Below are 21,820 nucleotides of genomic sequence, written 5' to 3'. Positions count from 1 at the left end.
AAGAAAAGAAAAGAAAAGAAAAGAAAAGAAAAGAAAAGAAAAGAAAAGGAAAAGTGATCATTTTTGATTCCTGACTTTTCCTCATCCTGAATTTCAGAAAATTATATACCTTCCCCAACTATTTCAGATCCATCCAATTGGCTCCATGTCCACTCCCACCCCGAGATCCAAGCCAACATTGTCTTTGATCAGGGGATTCTAATGGCTCTCTGACTGGTCTCATTGTGTCCATTTTGAACCACAAATGCAAACATATGCTCACACATATTTCATTCTCCACAAAAAAAGCCAAAATGAGCTTTTAAAAATTTAAATCAGCTAATGATTTTCTACTTTAAAATTTTTAATTGGCTCTCATTGTACTTATTTTACAACTTGCAGTCCTAACCATGACCTGTAAGGCTCTGAATCATTTGGTACCTGTTTACTAATTAATCTGATCCCATGCCACCTCCTCCTCATTTCTGCCACTCCAATTCACTCGCACGCGCACGCGCACGCACGCACACACACACACACACACACACACACACACAAATACACACACACACACACACACACACACACACACACACACACAAGCTCTGATGCAAGCAACCGCACAAGTTCTGGAAATACCCAAGCCCTTTTATGCCTTGAGTCTTGATACTTGCTGATCTCTGCCTATGCTACTCTGCCCCAATGCTCTTTACATGCCCGACCCCTTCCATTCTTTAAGTCTCAGCTTTAAAAATTTACCCTTTCCAACAAACAGTAATCATCCAGGGCATCAGTTCTCCTGTTGTTATTCTCTACCACTGAACTCTGACCTTCATCTTCCTGAAACTTAACTAGGTTGTTATTTCTTTAGGTGTTTATTGCCGATCATCCTTCCAGGAGACCATAAGCTTCACAAGGTCAAGGACTTGCTTTTCCTCACTACAATACACCCAGTGCTTTTAAGAGTGCTTATTTGGTATTCAGGAAACAATTGTTGAATCAATGAATAAGCTATGTGACAACCACAATAGAATTCTTACAAATAATACTTTGGGGTTTTTTAATTACATGTAATGCCTTACAGAAGATTGTATACTTTAGGACTGTACACTGTGACTTTTTTCCATTGACATAAAAGACTTCAATTAGCATGAAAATTGTACTTAAACACAATGTCAAAATCATCAAACTAAAATGAACTTGAAACTGCCCTTCATGAAGAAATATAACATTCAAAATTCACACTTTTTAGCCTTGGCAGGAAATACATGTCATCAATTGTGGTTTAGCATGAAGAAAAATACAGTTTACTTAAATTCTCAGAGAATGATTTAACTGAATTTCCACTGGGAAAGTGCTTTCACTGTGGTCAGGACACAGTAGTTGGATAGTACAGGAGATTACAAAATAGAACTATCAACTTCAGTGTTTAGCAAACCGATATAAAAATGACAACACAACAATACGATAAATAAATGGTTATTCAAACCAAAAAAAAAAATTGAGAATTTAACTGATATTTTCATATCAATCTTAGGAAAAAGCCTTAGTGATGACTACTATACCATGATGGAGCTTAGAAAGTTCCCATCATGTGATGATGGAACAGTAGCTCTGAATTATTTTCCAGGAGTGGAAACTGGTTTGTGTATCATTTTTGCAATCACATGGGTTAGGAACCCAACAGTATTACATGGTGCAATCAGAGATGAAATTCACACCCCTAACAGACTTTTCCAGAAGTCAACAGCCACACACGTAAGTATGCATATATGTGACTTCATGTAACAGAAAAAATATAAATAAGCACATGAACAAAGATGTGTATAATATGCCATATGCTATAAAGTTGCAGTGTGTGTGAATTTACCTACATGACTACACATATTCAGCAAACACAAGAGAATGACAAAGGAGGGAGCTAGAGAGAAAGGGGAGGGAGAGAGAACAACTTCAGTAGCATGACAGTTCCATGACACAGCCTCCATCACATTCAATGAACACATGCTCCCAGGTCAAAGTGGGAGGGGCATTCTTGCGGCCAGGGTCGTTGCCCTTGGCCCCCAGTGGCGGCAAGTATATCACTGTGCAAATGCGATCCCAGAGTTTCAGAGTACACACGATTTCACACCACATGGTGCCTCAATGCAAACAGCTACTCCAGTTGTTCAATCAAAGAACAACGATTTGTTCTATTGCTAGGGGAGAAAACAGAAATAAAACTGGCAGATTTGGGAAAATGCTGCAATTTGTGAGAGATTTATGCGACTTTCAAGCGTAATTTCATTCACATCAAACTGTCCTTTTTGGGGTTGACATTAGAACCTGACTCCTTTGCAAAATGAATGTGATTGCACTGTATACCATATATAACCACAGATAGCCAATATTTATCTAAATTCTAAACTTTATTTTTTTAAAGCTGCTTTGTAGCTGTTGCTAACATGCTGGTTTGTCAAGAGGTAGTACATTTTATTGGGCTGTATATCTAAATGCTAGCATACGGCCATTCTATAGGTAATGGCTCACACGACAAGGATATACACACAGAATGAAATAGCATATGTGCATACATAAGTGCATGCATATCCATGTGTGTGTGTGTGTGTGTGTGTGTGTGTGTGTGTGTCGTGGGTGTGGCTATATATATACATTGTTGTGTGTTGTCTCTAGAGAAGAAAATCAAAAAAGGTAAAATATTTACCGACATTTTTCTCTCATTTTTAAAATATTAAATTCTATGCCACTAGAAGACATGTAAACATATTCCTGCAGATCTAACTTCGATGAAGCAAAGAAAATAAAAAAGCTTCTGACATAGGATGTTCACTAAAAAACTTGATCATGGTATATGCCACAACCTATGAAGTTATCAATTTATTTCTGTTTTTATTATTTCCCAGAATATTTATTCAATAACTGTAATTATCTACCTGATTTAGAACTTAAAACTCTTTTTAATATTCTAAATATTTAAATAATTTCAGACTTGGCATTCCTCTCTCTCTCTCTGTCTCTCTCTGTCTCTGTCTTTTTCTCTCTCTGAGCAGACACCAGCGAAAGACCATATGAGCATGTAGTGAAAAAGTGGTCTTCAGCAAACCAGGAAGAGATTCTTACCAGAGCCTGACCATGCTGGCACCTTAATCTCAAACTTTGAGACTCCAGAACTGTGAGAAAATAAATTTCTGTTGTTTAAGCCACCCAATAAATGGTACTTTATTATGTTGGCCAGGGCAGATTAAGACAGTGTACATTTAGGAGCACCTGGGTGGCTCATTCGGTTAAGCTTCTAACTCTTGATTTTGGCTCAGGTCATGATCTCACGGTTTGGTTCGTGAATTCAAGCCCTCTGTTGGCCTCTGCACTGACAACACAGAGCCTACTTGGAATTCTCTCTCTCTCTCTTTCAAAATAAACAAATAAACTTTTTTAAAAAGACAGTGTAGGGGTACCTGTGTGGCTCAGTCAGTTAAGCCTCTGACTTTGGCTCAGGTCATGATCTCACGGTTTGTGAGTTCGAACCCCGCATTGGACTCTATGCTGACAGCTTAGAGCCTGGAGCCTGCTTCCAGTTCTGTGTCTCCCTCTCTCTCTGCCCCTCTCCTATTCATGCTCTCTCTCTCTCCCTCTCTCTCTCCCTCTCTCTCTGTCTCTCAAAAATAAATAAACATTAACAAAATTTTAAAAACACAATGTATATATGTAAAATGTAAATTATATGTATAAGAAAAACTTTAAAGAATTAAATATTAGCAGCTTGTTGTGAGGTAAGTGAGGTAACCGCTAATGAAAGGGAACTAGTGAGGGAAAAATAGTTTACTCTCTGTCCCTCACTCTTCACCACACCACCTCTTCACTTGAAGAATGAATCAAACTGTGGTGCCTATAAGGGAATTGGCACACTAAACCCAAGAATGCAGGGGATCTAGTGTAGATAGTTTTAGCTCCAAGATAAATTCCAGGAACCTAAATCTGTTCTTAGGAAGCAATTTCTTCAAACAGTCTTGAGTCTTCACAAATGGTTGTCCTCACTGCCTGGACTTCATGGTTAACCTTTATCCATCCTTTAGTCCTCTACAAAGGCTTCCCTGCAGACACTACCATCCCCGATCTGGACATTCCCCTTCCATGGGTTCCAATATCACTGGGAACAACCTTTCTCGCATGTGGGCCATATGCTTACTACTTTTCAGTCTTTTACACTGTAACCCATTGTAGATATGGGCTCCCTGAAACCCCCAGACTAACTGCATATACTGAGTACTCAAAGGTTTATTGAATAAATGTAAATAAATGAAGGATTATATAAATGGACAAAAACATCCGTCTTTGGAGAGTACTAGAATGGGCCCCAGAGACCTCAAGGTTCCCCAGAGTACAGTGCAAAAATCCTAAAACATTTCATGTTTACTAAACACCAGTACAAAGACTTCAGTCCAAATTCTTCCATCTAAATCTAACCCTTTAAGCTTTTAGTAGCTTAAAGCTAAACTGAACTTCAGAAACTATTGAGCAAAGAAAACTTTCATTTGTATCACTGGACGCTACCCTTAATCATAACTTGAGTTAAAATAAAGAAACATTGCTTCTTCAGATTCATAAGTTTATGTGTATAGAAGACAGAAATTTAATAAAGTACGACAGTTATGAACATGAAGTTTAAAACAGTTACTGGGGGGCGCCTGGGGGGCTCAGTCAGTTGGGCATCTGACTTCGGCTCAGGTCATGATCTCACACTTCATGAGTTCAAGCCCTGTGTCAGGCTCCATGCTGACACCTTGGAGCCTGGAGCCTGCTTCAGATTCTGTGTCTCCCTCTCTCTTTGCCCCTCCCCCACTTGTGTTCTGTTTCTCAAAAATGAATCAACGTTAAAAACATTTTTTAAACATTCACTGGAAGAGCATACCTGAGGGAACTTTAATAGTAATAATTTTGTAAATGTGCAGTTATTTTCCTGAGGAAACACTAAACATATTATTCCTTGATTCATTTGAAATTAAATTGTCCAAAACATCAGAGAATAGAAAATTATGTACATATTGGGATGCAACAGAAATATCCATCCACATTTTATATTTTAAGCTTCAATATTTCCATATTCATTTGGTAAGAAACCAAAATGATTTAATAGGATGAACCATTAAAAAAACATTTTAAGTATTTCTTTTCTTTTCATTGTATGTCTAATGTTTCATACTCCATAGAGAGAATCTGCTCACTCTTAAGGAGGTTTTAAATTAGATAGGGAGTAAAGTATTTTTGTATATACTTAGATGTGTTCCCCACCACCACATCACTATTTGAGGGATAAATGAAGAAGAAAATCATTGGAATTCCCAATGTTGATAACCTGAGTAGAAACAATAATCAAATCAAAACAAATATTTTATCATCAATGGGATTAAGAGAGAAATGACAGATACATGGCAACTATCTTGCCACTCTTCAAGCTCATGGAAGACATTATTAACTAATCCCAGTGCTCTTCCCTATGGAACCTACAATCACCCCCAGAGGCCTTCTCAATACAACCCTGTGGACAGTCACAACCAATCAATCATTCGTGAAAGGGAGAAGGGGTGTCTTTATTACTTCAATTCTATAAACAAACCAAGAACTGAAGGTATCCTTCTAACATAAAATAGAAATTCAGGTGCTTTATAAGAGAGAATGATTTGAATTTTTTTTTAATGTTTATTTATTTTTAAGAAAGAGAGCAGTAGCAGGGGGAGGGGCAGAGAGAGACAGAGACACAGAATCCGAAGCAGACTCCAGGCTGAGTGCTGTCAGCACAGAGCCCAATGTGGGCGGGGCTTGAACTCATGAACTGTGAAATCATGACCTGAGCCAAAGTCAGACACCCAACCGACTGAGCCAACAGAGAATGACATTTGAAATGGGAAAAGAAGAGAAAGCCAACTTCTTCTACCTTCTTTTCTTTTTCAATTGAAGTATAATTGACATAATGTTATATTAGTCTTAGGTGTACAATGTAATGATTCAATATTCATATATACTCCAAAATAATCACCACAGCAAGTCCAGTTAACATCCATCACCATGCACAGTTACAAAAAAATGTGTTTCTTTTTTGATGAGAACTATCAGAATCCAAACTCCTAGCTATTTTTAAATATGCAATGCAGTATTATGAACTATGGTCACCATGTTGTACATTACATAAAAACATGGAACATGTCACGAATTTGTATGTCTATCTTCGCACAGAGACCATGTTATCTTCTCTGTATTGCCCCAATATTAGTATATGTATTCCTGAAGCAAACATAGAAATCAACCTTTTTTAATGGAAAGACCTAATAGCTCACAGAGAGCTCTAACACAGCAACTATTGTATCATATGGCCGCAAAGAATGAAGAAAACAGATCTTAAGTAGGGAAAAGGTAATAGGAGTGGATGTTCCTATTTTATATTAATTATTATTATTCCAATCTATGACTAGACCTTTAAAAATAGGATCAGAAAGCTTCTTTTATAAACATCTCAATTTTTAAGCTTTTGTGATTCCCTTCCCTCCCTTGCTCATAGCTCATTAGTAAAACTTTGTTTTGGAAAGCTGTCTCAAAGGAACAAAGAGGTTGTCCACATCTAACTCTGAAAAGTAATGGGGGAACAACGGCAGCAATGAAGGAGGGCTTTTGTACACAGTGGGAAGAATGGGAAGAGCCAAGCCAAAGCAAGTGGAATGTTGAGCAAGACAGTCAGGCTTAGGGGCAGGGGTGTGGGGAGGGTACTTTCTCAGCTGGGTCCTCTCCACAATCGGGAAATAACTTCAGGATTTATCATTTATAAAGCTCCTCCATCTCTGTCCCCTGATGGTCACCTTTTTAAGCTTAGATAAAAGCTTGTATAAAATACCACTTTTAATGTCAGATTCCTTTCGTTAGTGAGTCCAACCCCACAAAATCAGATATGTTGTCGATTATATTATCATTTCAAGGGTCTCTAAGGCGCCAGCTTTTTATTCAACCACACTTCAAAGAAAATACTTTAACAAGTAGGTAACTTAGGCTGAGATAGTCATTTGTCTACGAGGAAGTCTCAGGTTTTCTTCAAGCGCAAGCCTTGCGGTACTTAATGATTTCCAATCAGGACCATTTCTTCTTTGTCAATTAATCCTGTGGGGTGAACATCATCAGCCTTGCTTTATAAGCTCTGGAAAATTACTAGGTATTCTGAGTATATAAATCTTGTCCTAATCACTGAACCACAGTTGCTCTCCCAATGGTTTATTACACTGAAGTACTGACAATACAATTTTTTCATTAGAATTTGAAGAAAGTGAACTGGATGTCACCATGAAAAAAAAAAAAAAAGCTCACTGCTCTTCTACTTAATCCAGACTCATTCATATTATGATGGACTTTGATGTGTTAAACTTTGATCTTGGATGAGGTATCATTATTCTCATATAATCTGAACACATTTTAGTTCTTCAAAATATCTAATTAATTTACACTCTAGTTTGAAACTTAGCTTTACCGCACCTGAATATTGTAATTAGCAGTTCAGTGAAAATAACTAAATCCGAAACATAAAAAGCCATTTTAAAAAAATAGGATGCTGGGGTGGATCGGCAAAAAAAAAAAAAAAAAAAAAAAAAAAAAGGGGTTAGAGTGGGAGAGAGAGCCAAAGCATAAGAGACTCTTAAAAACTGAGAACAAACTGAGGGTTGATGGGGTTGGGAGGGAGGGGAGGGTAGGTGATGGGCACTGAAGAGGGCATCTTTTGGGATGAGCACTTGATGTTGTATGGAAACTAATTTGACAATAAAGTTCATATACTAAAAAAAAAATAGGAAGCATGGCAGGACATATGTTATTTGGACCATCCTGAAGCCTATCTTTGGGGAAATGTCTCTCCCTCATGCCATGTTGTTTCAGTCTGTAGTACCATCCCACTGCCACCGGGTGTGCCTGGATATGATTATACAGACTTCCTAAGCTCTCCAAAAACAGTGACCAGCCCAGGGAGTGGGCACATGACTGAAGCAGTGCCAAGTGGAGTCCTTCCTCAGGACAGTTATAGAGAAACTGGAAGGATGAGCATGCGAGGCTAACAGCGTTCATCTCCCCTGCCCTGTAAAGAAAAGCTGTCTTCAAAATGATGCTGTGCAGAGACAAGCAGATGTGAGCAAAGAATTGAAAGAGTCCCAGAATACCCATCCTAGTTCTATTTCTTGAGGTCCTGGCCTTTGTGTATCTGCCTTTGGTCCTATGAGATATGTCTTACTCTTCCCAGCAAAGCGAGCAAACAAATTCTTGTTTACTCAATCTAGTTTGAGTTGGATTTACTCACTTGCCACCTAGAAACCAAGGAAAAATACATAATGAAAATATTTCTGGGAAAATTCTCTTTAAAATAATAAAAATCTAGGTTTATAACACATAGAGATTCCCCTACCTTGTATCATACACGAAAATTAACTCAAGATGAATATTAGACCTAAATTTAAAAGCAAAACTTTGAGAAGAAAACATAGAATAAATTCACAACCTGGGGAAAGAAAGTGATTTTTAAGAAGGATACAGAAAACAATAACCATAACAATTTATAATTTTGATTTTATTAAAAGAAAAAAAATCTGCTCATCAAAAGATATAACTAAGAAAATGAATAGGCAATTTAGACAGTCAAGAAATACTTGCAAAACATAGGTCTGTGCTGAAATACCTATATCCATAGTATACAAAGGGTTCCTACAACTCAACAGTAAAAACACAAAAAAATTAAGAAATGGGAAAAAATTAAATAGACACTTCACAAAAGAAGATATACAAATGTGCAAAAGTGTCATGAAAAAGTCCCAGCACCATTAGAAATCAGAGAAATCTATATTAAAATCACAATGAGATGCCATTACATGAATAGTTAAGTGGCCAAAGTTAAAAACAGACTGAACACCACCAAATGTTGGTGAGGATATCGAGCAACTGGAATTTTCATACATTGCTGTTGAAAATATAAATGGAAAACCACTTTGATAAAAGGTTTGGCAATTTCTCACAAAATTAAACACAATCCTACCTATGATAAGCAGTTGTAATTGTAGATGTTTAACCAAGAGAAATGGAATTCATATGTTCACAAAAATATCTGTACAAAAATGTTCATAGAAGTTTTATTTATATTTGCCTCAAATAGAAATAACCCAAATGATGCTCATCAACAAGTGAGTGGATGAACAAACTGTGGCATAACCAGTTATAACTACTCTTTAGCAATAGCAAGAATCAAACTGTACATATACAGTAAAACCTTGGATTGCAAGTAAATTGTTCTGTGAATATTGGGCAAGATGAGCAAACATTTCTAATAAATTTTATTTTATTTTATTTATTTTTTAATGTTTATTTATTTTTGAGAAAGAGAGACAGAGCACAAACAGACGAAAGGCAGAGAGACACAGAATCTGAAGCAGGCTCCAGGCTCTAAGCTGTCAGCACAGAGCCTGACGCGGGGCTCGAACTCATGAACTGAGAAATCATGACCTGAGCTGACATAAGACATTGAACCAACTGAACCACCCAGGTACCCCCCACACACACTTTTTAATAAACTTTAACTTGATAAATGAGTGATGTCTTACAATACAAGTATTACATGATGTTGAACGTCACATGATCACAACTGAACCAATAGTTCTTGAAATTCACTTTGACATACAAGTGCTTTGGATTATAAGCATGTAACAAGTTATGCTCACAAACCAAGGTTTTACTACATATCAACATAGATGAATTCCATAGCCGTTATAATGAATAAAAGAAGCCCGATACAAGAATATACACATCATGATTCCATTCAGGAGAAGTTTTAGAATATACCAAAAGGGTGTGTGGTGATAGAAATCAGAAAAAAATGGCTACTCTTGAGGGGGTAGATATTGACTGGGAAAGGGCACAGGGGACTTTCTAAGGTAATGAAAATGTCTTATATCTTGATGGGACATGAATTACATGGATATAGACATTTATCTAAACTCATGAACTATACACTTGAGATTTGTGAACAAATTATATTTTTCTAATAAATTTTACTCAGAAAAACTGAAAAATATTGAATTCTAGTTAGTAGATTTCCTTTCTGCTGTGGTTTAGGTTAGCAATTATGAAATTACTTTTTGTGTATTCCATGTTGAGCAAATAAATATATATGTTGAACCTCATGGGAAGCCAGGTTTCTCACTGTTGGAAAAGAAATTTACAAATAGGGAAATGGGAAGAAAGAGTGTATCCAATTGTTTGAGGTCAGAATTATAGATATGAATATGGACTTATAGTTTTTATTTTATTTTTAATAAAAATTGTATATATTTAAGGTGTACAATATGATGATTTGTATACCTATACATGGTGAAATGATGACCACAGTCAAACTATTACCATATCATCTCCTCACAGTTATCATTTTCTGTGTATGATGAGAGCATCTGAAATCTGCTCTTAGCAAATCTCTAGTATTCAATAAAGTATTATTAACTATAGTCATCATTCTATACATTAGATCTCTAGACTTATTCATCCTATATAACTGCACCTCTGTACCCTTTGAACAACATCTCATGGTTTTTAGTAGATAGATGCATAGATATAGAAATAAGTATAGAAATATATTTACTGCTGTTCACTGAGAAGTCCTAGAAGTAATGATACACCAGTGGCAATGAATGAGTACATCTTGTGTCTAGATCTTGACTTTTAAATGTCATTTACTATGAAATGTAATCATGGCTACTTGGATAAAAGGGTTATTCCACGGCTTGGTCAAAAAAGAACAAGATGATCCTAGAATAACATGTACCAGAAAGTAAGAAAATACTCAAGTATGATGGGAAAATAGCAAAAGAACACAGAAGCCAGTTTAAAATGGTTCTCACTGGCCCAATATAGGACAATTTAAATGTCTGAATAATCAATGATAGTAATAGATGATACCTGTAGAATAAAGCAAGAATACATGAGTTCTATTGATAGATAGATAGATAGATAAGCAACTAAACAAATACACAAATTGAAGAAGTGAGAAGTCTCTGTTTTCTAGTAGAATGTCAATTAATAAATACGGAAACAATAATAAAGTTACAAATTATCAATGGATGTAAAAATTCATGGGAAAAAAATTGGTGGGGGAAAGATATTTCTATAATCTCAAAGTATCTCCCACAAATTAACTATTATTTAGAAAGGGTAAAATAGAAACTTTTCTGCAGAGAAACCTGGAAGACCCAATGTGATAAAAGTTTACACCATCAGTGTTAGAATAAGCTAACATCACTCCACCTCCTAATGTGATGCTCAGAGAAGGGCACATTATCTATCACTTTTGTGGTAGTTCCACCAAAAATGCATCACCTGAACCTAATCATGAGGAAACATTCCACAAACTCAAACTGGGAGACATGCTACAAAATAACTAGTCTGTATTCTTCAAAAATATCAAGGTAAGCAAAAATAAAAAGGTAAGAGATTGCTCCAAATGAAAATACATTAAAGAGACATGACTGACAACTAAACACAAGGCTTGATCCTGGCTTGGATCTTGGAAAAAAATAGAGAAAGAAATGGGGCATTACACACTTTTATTCAATGTAGTATTGGAAGTCCTGGTCACAACAATGAGACAGGAAAAAGAAATAAGAGGCATCCATATTGGTAAAAAAGAAGTTAAGCTGTCACTATTTGCAGTTGACATGATATTATAGAGAATTCTGAAGACTCCACCAAAAACCTACTAGGATAAATAAATTAATTCAGTAAAGTTTCAGGATATAAAACTAATACCTAGAAATCAGTGCTGTTTCCATATACTAATGAAACAGCAGAAAGAGAAATTAAGAAAGCTGTTCCATTTACAATTGAACCAAAAAAAAAAAAACCCTAAAAATAAACTTAATCAAGGAGGTGAAATATTTGTACTCTGAAAACTAGAAAAGAGTGATGAAAGAAATTGAAGATGACACAAACAAATGAAAGATACTCCATGCCCATGGATTGGAATAATTAATATTGTTAAAATGTCCATACTACCCAAAGTAATCTACAGATTCAATGCAATCCATATCAAAGTACCAACAGTATCCTTCACAGAACTAGAAAAAATAATACTATAATTTCTATGGAACCACACAGAAAAACAAATAATCAAAGCAATCTTGAGAGAGAAAAACAAAGCTTGAGATAACAAAATTGCAGATTTCAAGATATACTAAAAAGTTGTAGTAATCAAAACAGTAGGATACTAGCACAAGAATAGACATGTAGATCAACGGAACAGAATAGAGAGTCCATAAATAAACCCAAGCTTACATGGTCAATTAATCTATAACAAAGAAGGCAAAAATATACAATGAGAAAAGACTGTCTCTTCAATAAATGGTGCTGGGAAAACTGAACAGCTACATGTAAAAAAATGAAACTGGACCCCTTTCTAACCCCATACACAAAAGTAAATGAAAAATGGATTAAAGACCTAAATTTGAGGCTTGAAACCATAAAAATCCAAGAAGAGGACACAGGCAGTAATTTCTCTGACATTGGGCCTAGCAACATTTTTTTAGATGTCTCCTAAGGCAAGAGAAACAAAAGCAAAAATAAACCGTTGGGACTATACCAAAATAAAAAGCTTTTGCATAGCAAAAGAAATCATGAACAAAACAAACAAGCAACTTACTGAATAGAAAGAAGATATTTGCAAATGATATATCTGATAAGGGGTTAATGTCCAAAATATATAAAGAACTTCTACAACTCAACACCAAAAAAAACCAATTGAATTAAAAAAAGAACACAGGACCTGAATATACATTTTCCCAAAGAAGACATATAGATGGCAAACAGAAACATGAAAAGATGTTCAACATCACTAATAATCAGGGAAATGAAAATCAAAACAACAATGAGCAATCACCTCATACCTGTCAGAATGGCTAAAATAAAAAAAGCAAGAAATTACAAATATTGGCAAAGATGTGGAGAAAAAGAAACCCTCATACACGGTGGGGATGTAAATTAGTACAGCCGCTGTGAAAAACAGTGTGGAATTAAAGATAAAAATACCACATGATCCAATAATTCCACTACTGGGCATTTACAAAACAAAAACGCTAATTTGAAAAGATACATGCACCCGTATGCTTATTGTAGCATTATTTACAATAGCCATGATATGGAAGAAACCTAAGTGTCCATCAATAGACAAAGGGATAAGGAAGATCTGGTATATAAATACAATGAATTCTACACAGCCATAAAAAAGGATGAGACTGTGCCATTTTCAACAGCATAGATAGACCTAAAGGGTATTATTATGCTAAGTGAAATAAGTCATACTGAGAAAGAAATATCATATGATTTCAATCATATGTGGAATCTAATTAGAAAAATAAACAAACAGAAAGCAGAATCAGACCTATAAATACAAAGGACAAACTGATGGTTGCCAGAGGGAGGGAAGTAGAGGGATTGGTAAAATAAGGGAAGGGGCATGGGAAATACAGGCTTCTAGTTACGGAATGAATAAGTCAGGGGAATAAAAGCACAGCATAGAGAATACAGTCAATGGTACTATAATAGTGTTGCATCATGACAGATGGTAACTTAGCATAGCATAACATATAGAGAAGTTGAATCACTATATTGTACACCCGAAACTAATGTAACATTGTGTGTCAATTATATTCAAATAAAAAAAATTAATGTTTATTTATTTTTGTGAGAGAGAGAGAGGGAGAGAGAGCACGTGAGCAAGTGGGGGAGGGGCAGAGAGAGAAAGGGCAGAGGATCTAAAGAGGGCTCTGTGCCGACAGCAGACAGGCCAATGCAGGGCTTGAACTCATGAACCGCAAGATCATGACCTGAGCCACAGTCGGATATTTACCCAACTGAGTCACCCATTGTATCAATGTTAAATTCTCTCATTTCAGTTATTGATAATTGCAGTTGCTCTTAGGAAATGCATACTCAGTATTTATAAAGGGATAAGATGTCTCCACTTTATTTTCGAAAAACCCAAAAATAAAATCATAAACAGACAGACATATATATGGGATGATAAAACAAATGAAACAGAACATAAACAGTTGGTAAATCTGGGTAAAGGGTGTCTAGGAGTTCCTATTACTATTCTTATAACTTTTTTGTAAGTGTTAAAGTATATCAAAATAAAAAATTATACAACATATATCGCTTACTAAAAAAGACTCCAAAGAAAAGCAAATTCTATTATTCACTGGATAGTGATACTAGAAGTTAGTAAACACGGCTTTGGAATTAGTTACCTGACCTTGAGAAAGTCATTTGATTTTCTTCGCCTCAGTTCTCTGATCTCCAAGATCAAGAGACTGAATGAACAATTTGATATCCAAAGTTTCTGCTAATTCTAAAATATCATGATTCTTCAAAATGGCCTTTTAATAACATTGTACTTCTAGAAGTGACATGATTAGTAGCAAAATTTTTCTAGTTCAGTTACAGTTAATACTTCTAAAGATAAAAGGGTAATAAATAGATTAGGAGTCCTGTTCTATTTCTGGCCCTTTATTGAATTGCTGTGCTAATTTACCATCCTATCATTTTATTTGAAAATGCCATGCCTTAATTTAGAAGACTACAAAAAACATTAACTACTACTGAATTCTATATGACATTCTTTTTACTTTTAGATAGAAATATGAGTTTTATTTGCTTAATAAATGATATACTCAGCTCACTATTCTAAGTGATATATGTATACATATACATATATATATGTATTTAATCTTCATAACTCTGGGAGGTAAGTATAGTTATTAATTGTATTTCACAGATGGAAAAACTAAGGTACTAGAAGATACCTACAGTACTACCGCTGATAAGTGGCTATTTAAAAACAACTATGCAGGGGCACCTGGGTGGCTCAGTGGGTTAAGCGTCCAACTTCGGCTTAGGTCATGATCTCACGGTTTGTGAGTTTGAGCCCTGCATCAGGCTCTGTGCTGACAGCTCAGAGCCTGGAGCCTACTTCGGATTCTGTGTCTCCCTCTCTCTCTCTGCCCCTCCCCTGTTCATGCTCTGTCTCTCTCTGTCTCAAAAATAAATAAAACATTTAAAAAATTTAAAAAAAAACATGCATTTGAACCTAGGCAGTGTGGCTGTAGAAACATTGTTCTTAACCACTACTCTAAACTGCTTCTTAAATATTACATAAAAATAAATTCTAGCTGGTGGCTCAGTTCGTTCAGTCTCTGACTCTTGATTTCAGCTCAGGTCATGATCTCTCAGTTCGTGAGCCTGAGCCCCATAGTCAGCCTCCTCACTGAACATGGAACTGGCTTGGGATTCTCTCTCCCCCCCATCTCTCTCTGCTCCTCCCCCTCTTGAGCGCAGGCATGCTCTCTCTGTTTCACACACTCTCTCTCAAAATAAATTTTAAAAAACTCTAGCGAAGACCTATACTTTCAAAAATTCCATAAGAAAGAGTGATCTGAGTAATAAATGCCATTCATTTTTTAGGGCAAAATCAAATACCTGGAGACACACATATAGATCCATATGTCTACATATCTAGATCTATTGATATAGATATGTCTATATGAATGGATAGATATATAAATGTTATTATGCATAGTCTTATTTACGCTTATATTAATATTATGCTCATATATTTCATTTTGAGTTTTTACTTTTAACATTTTAATACTTGGCAGACCTTTCCACATGAAGCTTTTGCCACATTGATCTGCTGCTCTTTCCCTTTCAGCAGCTTGAAAGCAGTCGGGGGGAAGAGCTCAGAAGCTGCTGCTTCTCCCTTCCTTGCAGAGGCCAGCAAATAAAGCCCAGCCATGCTGCAGCACAATTGATATTCTCAACCCAGGGGAAAAAAGTCAGGCTCAGTGCTTAGTCCTTTACGAAGAGAAAATTAGCAGTGAAAGTGACAAGGTCCATTTTGCCTTTAAAAATGAAACCATAGAGCACAGTGTCATTTTAGTTGGAAAAGCACAACGTTGTAACTCCTAAGGGTTTTATTACAGCATGACTAACACATATTCTCTCACTCCAGGTGCTGACATCTGTAGTCACGAGGTTAGCTCAGTTAGGCCTCCCTAGACACTGGAAAATTACTCATGCAAATCCCAAGCTTACCTTTCATGGGAAAAATGGGGGATTGAGAGAAAAAATAAAGGTGAACAGATGTTAAGCAAGAATGCTTTTAAGTGGCAATGGAATTGTCTGAGAGAAAGAAAAGACAAGGAGTTATGGCAACAGTAAGAATTGGAATCCATCATATTTTGACATTCTTAACACATTATCTTGCAAATAATCATCATTATCATCAATATTTATACATAAGGCTTTCACAAACTCCATGTAATCCATATAATTTCATATAATCTTGGTAAACAATCTTTAAGAAATGCGGCTGATGTCTCTGCTATATATATGATGCAAGAGGCAAAGGTGGCTTGTTCAAGCCATAAACCTAAGAAATATTTGAACAGGTATTATTTTACTCTGGATTGTGAAGATTTTCTTTCCTTTTGTTTCCTCACTAAACTACATTGCTTAGTACTTAACACCATAACCTTATAGAGACCACTACCTTTACTTATTAGCATTTCTAAAAAATGAAACAACAAATAAAGTGATAACAGAACAAAAGTAGGCACTGAAATATTTATTATATCATAAATTAACATTGTTAAAAAACATGTTAACACAAAATTAACAGACCCTTGAAGAAATACACTAATCGTATTTACTTCTCATAGAGCTGCTTTAGGATTTCAAGAATTTAAACATAAGATGAAAATATCACATAAAGGGTCGCATAAAAATTCAAGTATTAGCACAACTTAAATTACAATCTTAGAGTAAAAAGAAATCATGAAACAAATTTAAGGATTGTAGAAAATACTGCTTCCCAATATGGTTATGAAATGTAACATTCAAGTTAATCAAATATGAAGTCCATTCATGCTTTTTTGAAAATGCTGTCTTGTATAACATGAATAGATGGCCAATTTTCAATTAACTAGGAAAAACAATCACACTTATCATCAAAAATATTGTAAACACAATTCAGGCTGCTTTGAGATCCAGAAGCCATTCTTATAATGCTTTAAGGTCATCTATCATGATTTTTATCATTAACAGAATGCTAAATAATTCAGATTCATTCATAATTTTCTCTTTCCTAGCTATACCAACAGGTGATGATATTCTTCCTGCTCCCCTACTAAAATATTATTTTTTCCCTATCCTCCCCATTCTCTCTGCCCTAACTAGCTTTGTTCGGTTCTCATCACCATCCCTTTGCCTCACATGTAGATGATGACTTCATTCTAAACTTCAATTTCATGCTTCTAAGGGCCCTTCTCTCAGTGCCACTGCCAAACTGATAATTCCAAATACGTATTTTATATGGTCCAGAACCTTTAACAGGTGCTGGCTGCATAGCACACCCTGTTTAAACTTAGCTCATTTTCAATTTGCCATAATCTAACTCAGTTTACTTTCCCAATTTATTGTTCATTACTCCCCCAACAAATGCCCTGTGAAGCAGTCACCAAAACCTGTGTACTAAATTTAACCCAAACACACAGTGCTTATTCTTACCTCTTTCTTCTTGGAACTTACTACAACTAAAATCGTCATCATTATCAACATCAACAGCAAACACATATATTGCTTACTGTGTACCAGGCAATATCATAAATGCTATATACATTTTGACTCACGTAATCTTCACAATTACCATGTGAGGTAGATGCTGTTATTATCATTCATTTTACAGATGGTCCAAAGCAGTCAAATAACTCTTGCAAGGTCACACAGCTAGTAAATAATAGAGCTAGAATTCAAACCAGGCAGTTTGGTTTTAGATTCTACACTCAACCACTATCTGTATGCCTTTCAATTACCAATTACTTCAATGCACTTATTGTCAATAACATCGTTAGCTTTTAGTTATTTCACATATATTACTTTTATCTCTTTAATAAATTATAAAATTATACCAAAAGTTTTGTTTCTTTTAGAGGCCCCTTAATATTAGATATACAGTTAGCCCAAAACAAATATTTCTAAGGGAGACCATTTTATTCGAAGAAAAAATATGAAAGACAAAGATTCAAGAATTATAACTAGTCAAAATGTATAGAACTAAGCTTTCTCTCACCAACAGTCTGCTGAAGCAAGACTTGTCTGTGGTAAGACACTGACAGGGTGAAGACTGGAGTGTGGGTTGGACTGTTTGAGGATGTCTACACAGGAGGGGCTGCAAGACAGCTTTATGCTTGGGGGAAAGATCACACATTCAGAGCCTTTGAAACTATAGTTGCCAAATAAGTACACTTATTTAGTTTGTAGCACAAACTATTTAGTACACCTACTTAGATTATAGTTTGTAAATTATAAAAATAGCAGCATTTCCTAATGATAATCTTACTATCTACATAATATTGGGAATACAGAAACTCATATTAGTTAAATTACTAATCATTCATTAAGTATGGAGGAGGGTGGACAGCACCCCACTAACCCCTCAAAACATTATAGTGCCATTAGTGACTCATCATGCTGGTGACCTGAAGGAAGAGTTAAATAAAGTTCTGAGCATGCTTAAAAACAGAAGAGTCACCTCTCTCACTTTCAAATGGAGCATATAACTTTTTGGGAAAAAATGTCTTACTCATAGAAGTACATATATAAAAATCCCAAGACTAGAAATTTGAATAAAACTGATTTCTTTGAAATAGGGCACTAAGCCAGGCCTTCTATAGTCTAAAGAAGACAAGAGACTCATTCTTCAATTCTACCTCAAATGTCAACTCATCTGTGAAATTTACTTTTCATAATTAATCACTCCTCCTTCTGTACTATAGTAGCATTTTATAAATATCTCTATTGAAATACACGGTATAATAACTATTACTTAGAAAATGTGCTGATCTTGACTTCCAGACTGTTGCCAACCCAAATGTTCCCATCAACAAGGGAACATAAACCAATTTGATATAATCATGCAATTAGTACAACTTGGAAATACAAGAAACTAATTATTAATTTGTGAAACAACATGAACAGTGTTTAAAAACATTATGCTAAACTAAAGAAAGCGGACACAAAAGAATACATACTGTTGTCAAGAACTGGGAAAGATTTGAGATTTCACACAGTGAATAAGCTTATAAGTTTCATGTTTGCTGGCATAAGATATGAGACTGCTGGGTCAGAGACAAAAGACTTTATTACTCAAAGCAATACGATTAGTCAGAGTATCACACTTGCACAGTGAATTGTGTTACAGGAGAGGAATGTGGGAACTTTGGAAATCTGAATCTATTACAATGGGCAGCAAGCTTACCCGACGTTTGCCCCACAGGGATACATTATCTTTAACACACTGCACAATAATAAACCTGGTCTTTTCCCAGGAGGAAGACATTACCTCTACCTCCCAAGGTTATTCACTATACAAACATATTTGGAAAAATGGTCCTGGAACAAAAGCAGTCATTACCACTGTTCACAGACATGCAGAATTGTGATATAGTTGGAGCATTGTCTCCTAATTACTCTATGTTTTCATTCATAAAACATTTCTGGAATAGGCAACATTAGTCTATGGTGGGAAAAAAAAAATCAGAACAATCATTGTTTGGAGCCAGAGGTGACTACATAGAATCAGAAGGGAAATTTCTAGGGTGAAAGGAATATTATATATTTTATATGGGGTGACAGTTACTTCAAAATATTTCATATATATATATATGCATGTATATATATACATATATATATATGCCAAACTCATCAAACTGTACACATAAAAGTGTATTAAATTATGTAAATTATGTATGTATAAAGTGGGTATGTAAATTGTACCCAAATAAAACTGTTATAAAAAGAAAAATATGCTGATCATAACTTCTAGAGTGTTATCATCTACAAGGCAAGGATTGTGTTTTATTCATCTATTTTGCTGATTACTGAGAAGAAATTAGCCAACTGAATATTCTTAGTAAGTGTTCATAATAGTTGGTTGCACTGAATTATTAATATTATTAAAATGGATCTCAAAGTTATATATAAACCTGATGGTAATCATATATCAAAACCACTAATAAATATGCAATGAATAAAGAAAAAGGACTTCAAATACATCACTAAAGAAAATCAGCAAAATATGAAAGGGAGAAAGACAAGAAAGGATCAGAGAAAATCTTGGGTAACAACCACAAAACAAGTAATAAAATGGCAATAAATACATATCTATCAATAATTACTTTGAATGTAAATGGACTAAAGGGTCCAATCAAAAGACAGAGGGTGACAGAATGGTTAAAAAAAACAAGACCCAATTATATGATGCCAATTTTAGACCTAAAAACACCTGCAGATCGAAAGTGATAGGATGGCAAAACATTTGTCATGCAAATGAATATCAAAAGAAAGCCAGAGTATCAACACCTGGACTAGACAAAATACACTTTAAAACAAAGACTATAACAAGAGACAAATAAGGACACTGGATAATAATAAAGGGGACAATCTAACAAAAAGATATAATAATTGTAAATATTTATTCACACAATACAGGACACCCAAATATATAAAACAGTTAATAACAAACACAAAGGAACTAATCAATAATAATACAATAATGGTAGGGGACTTTACCACCCACCTACATCAATGGACGGAACATCAACAAGGAAACAATGGTTTTGAGTGACACACCGGATAATATGGATTTAAGAAACATATTCAGAACATTCCATCCTAAAAGAACCCAGTACACATTCTTTTCAAGTGCACATGGAATTCTCTGTAATAGATCACACAGTAGCCCACAAAATAAACCTCAACAAATTCAAGAAGATCAAAATCATACCATGCATATTTTTTGACCACAATGCTATGAAACTAGACATCAACAAGAAGAAAAACTGTAGAAAGACCACAGCTACATGGAGGTTAAATAACGTTCTATTAACAATGAATGGATCAACCAGGGAATCAAAAAAGAAATTTAAAAAGTACATGGAAACAAATGAAAATGAAAACACAATAGTCCAAAACCTCTAGGATGCAGCAAAAGTCATTCTAATAGGGACGTCTATAGCAATACAGGCCTACATCAGGCCTACATCAGGCCTACATCAAGAATCAAGAAAAAAAATATCAAATAACTAACATTATACCTAAAGGAGCTAGGGGGAAAAATGAAACCTAAAACCAGAAGAAGGAAGGAAATAATAAATATTAGAGCAGAAATAAATAGAGTAGATCAATGAAACCAGAGGTTGGTTCTTAGAAAAAAACAATAAAATTGATAAACCTCTAGTCAGACTTATCAGAAAAAAGAGAAAGGACAGAAATAAATAAAATCACAAATGATAGAGGAGAAATGATGACAAACATGACAGAAATACAATCATAAGAGAATACTATGAAAAATTATATGCCAACAAACTGCACAACCTGGAAGAAATAGAGAAAGTCCTAGAAACATAATCTCCCAAAACTGAAACAGGAGGAAATAGAAACTTGAACAGACCAATAACCAGCAAATAAATTGAATCAGTAATCAAAAAACTCCAAACAAACAAAGGTACAGGTTGGGGTGGCTTCACAGGTGAATTCTACCAAAGATTTTTTTTAAGGTTTATTTATTTATTTTGAGGTGGGGGAGGGACAAGGAGAGAGGAAGACAGAGAATCCCAAGCAGGCTCCGCACTGTCAGCGCAGAGCCCAATGCAGGGCTTGATCCCATGAACCATGAGATCATGACTTGAGCTGAAACCAAAAGTCAGTCGCCTAATTGAGCCATCCAGGC

General features: G+C 35.3%; 1 protein-coding gene and 1 non-coding gene across 2 annotated transcripts in view; both read right to left on the bottom strand.

The window, feature by feature from the left end:
* Nucleotides 1-21,820, bottom strand: part of ARHGAP24 (Rho GTPase activating protein 24) — a 516,123-nt gene that overhangs the window by 427,009 nt on the left and 67,294 nt on the right. The gene's annotated exons all lie outside the window — the stretch shown is intronic.
* Nucleotides 6,165-6,269, bottom strand: LOC125924130 (U6 spliceosomal RNA). Its single transcript, XR_007458303.1, has one exon. It is a non-coding gene; the product is annotated as a U6 spliceosomal RNA (small nuclear RNA).

This window comes from Panthera uncia, chromosome B1 (genome assembly GCF_023721935.1).
Source record: "Panthera uncia isolate 11264 chromosome B1, Puncia_PCG_1.0, whole genome shotgun sequence".
Taxonomy (NCBI): Eukaryota; Metazoa; Chordata; class Mammalia; order Carnivora; family Felidae; genus Panthera; species Panthera uncia.
This window is presented reverse-complemented; position numbering and strand designations above follow the sequence as displayed.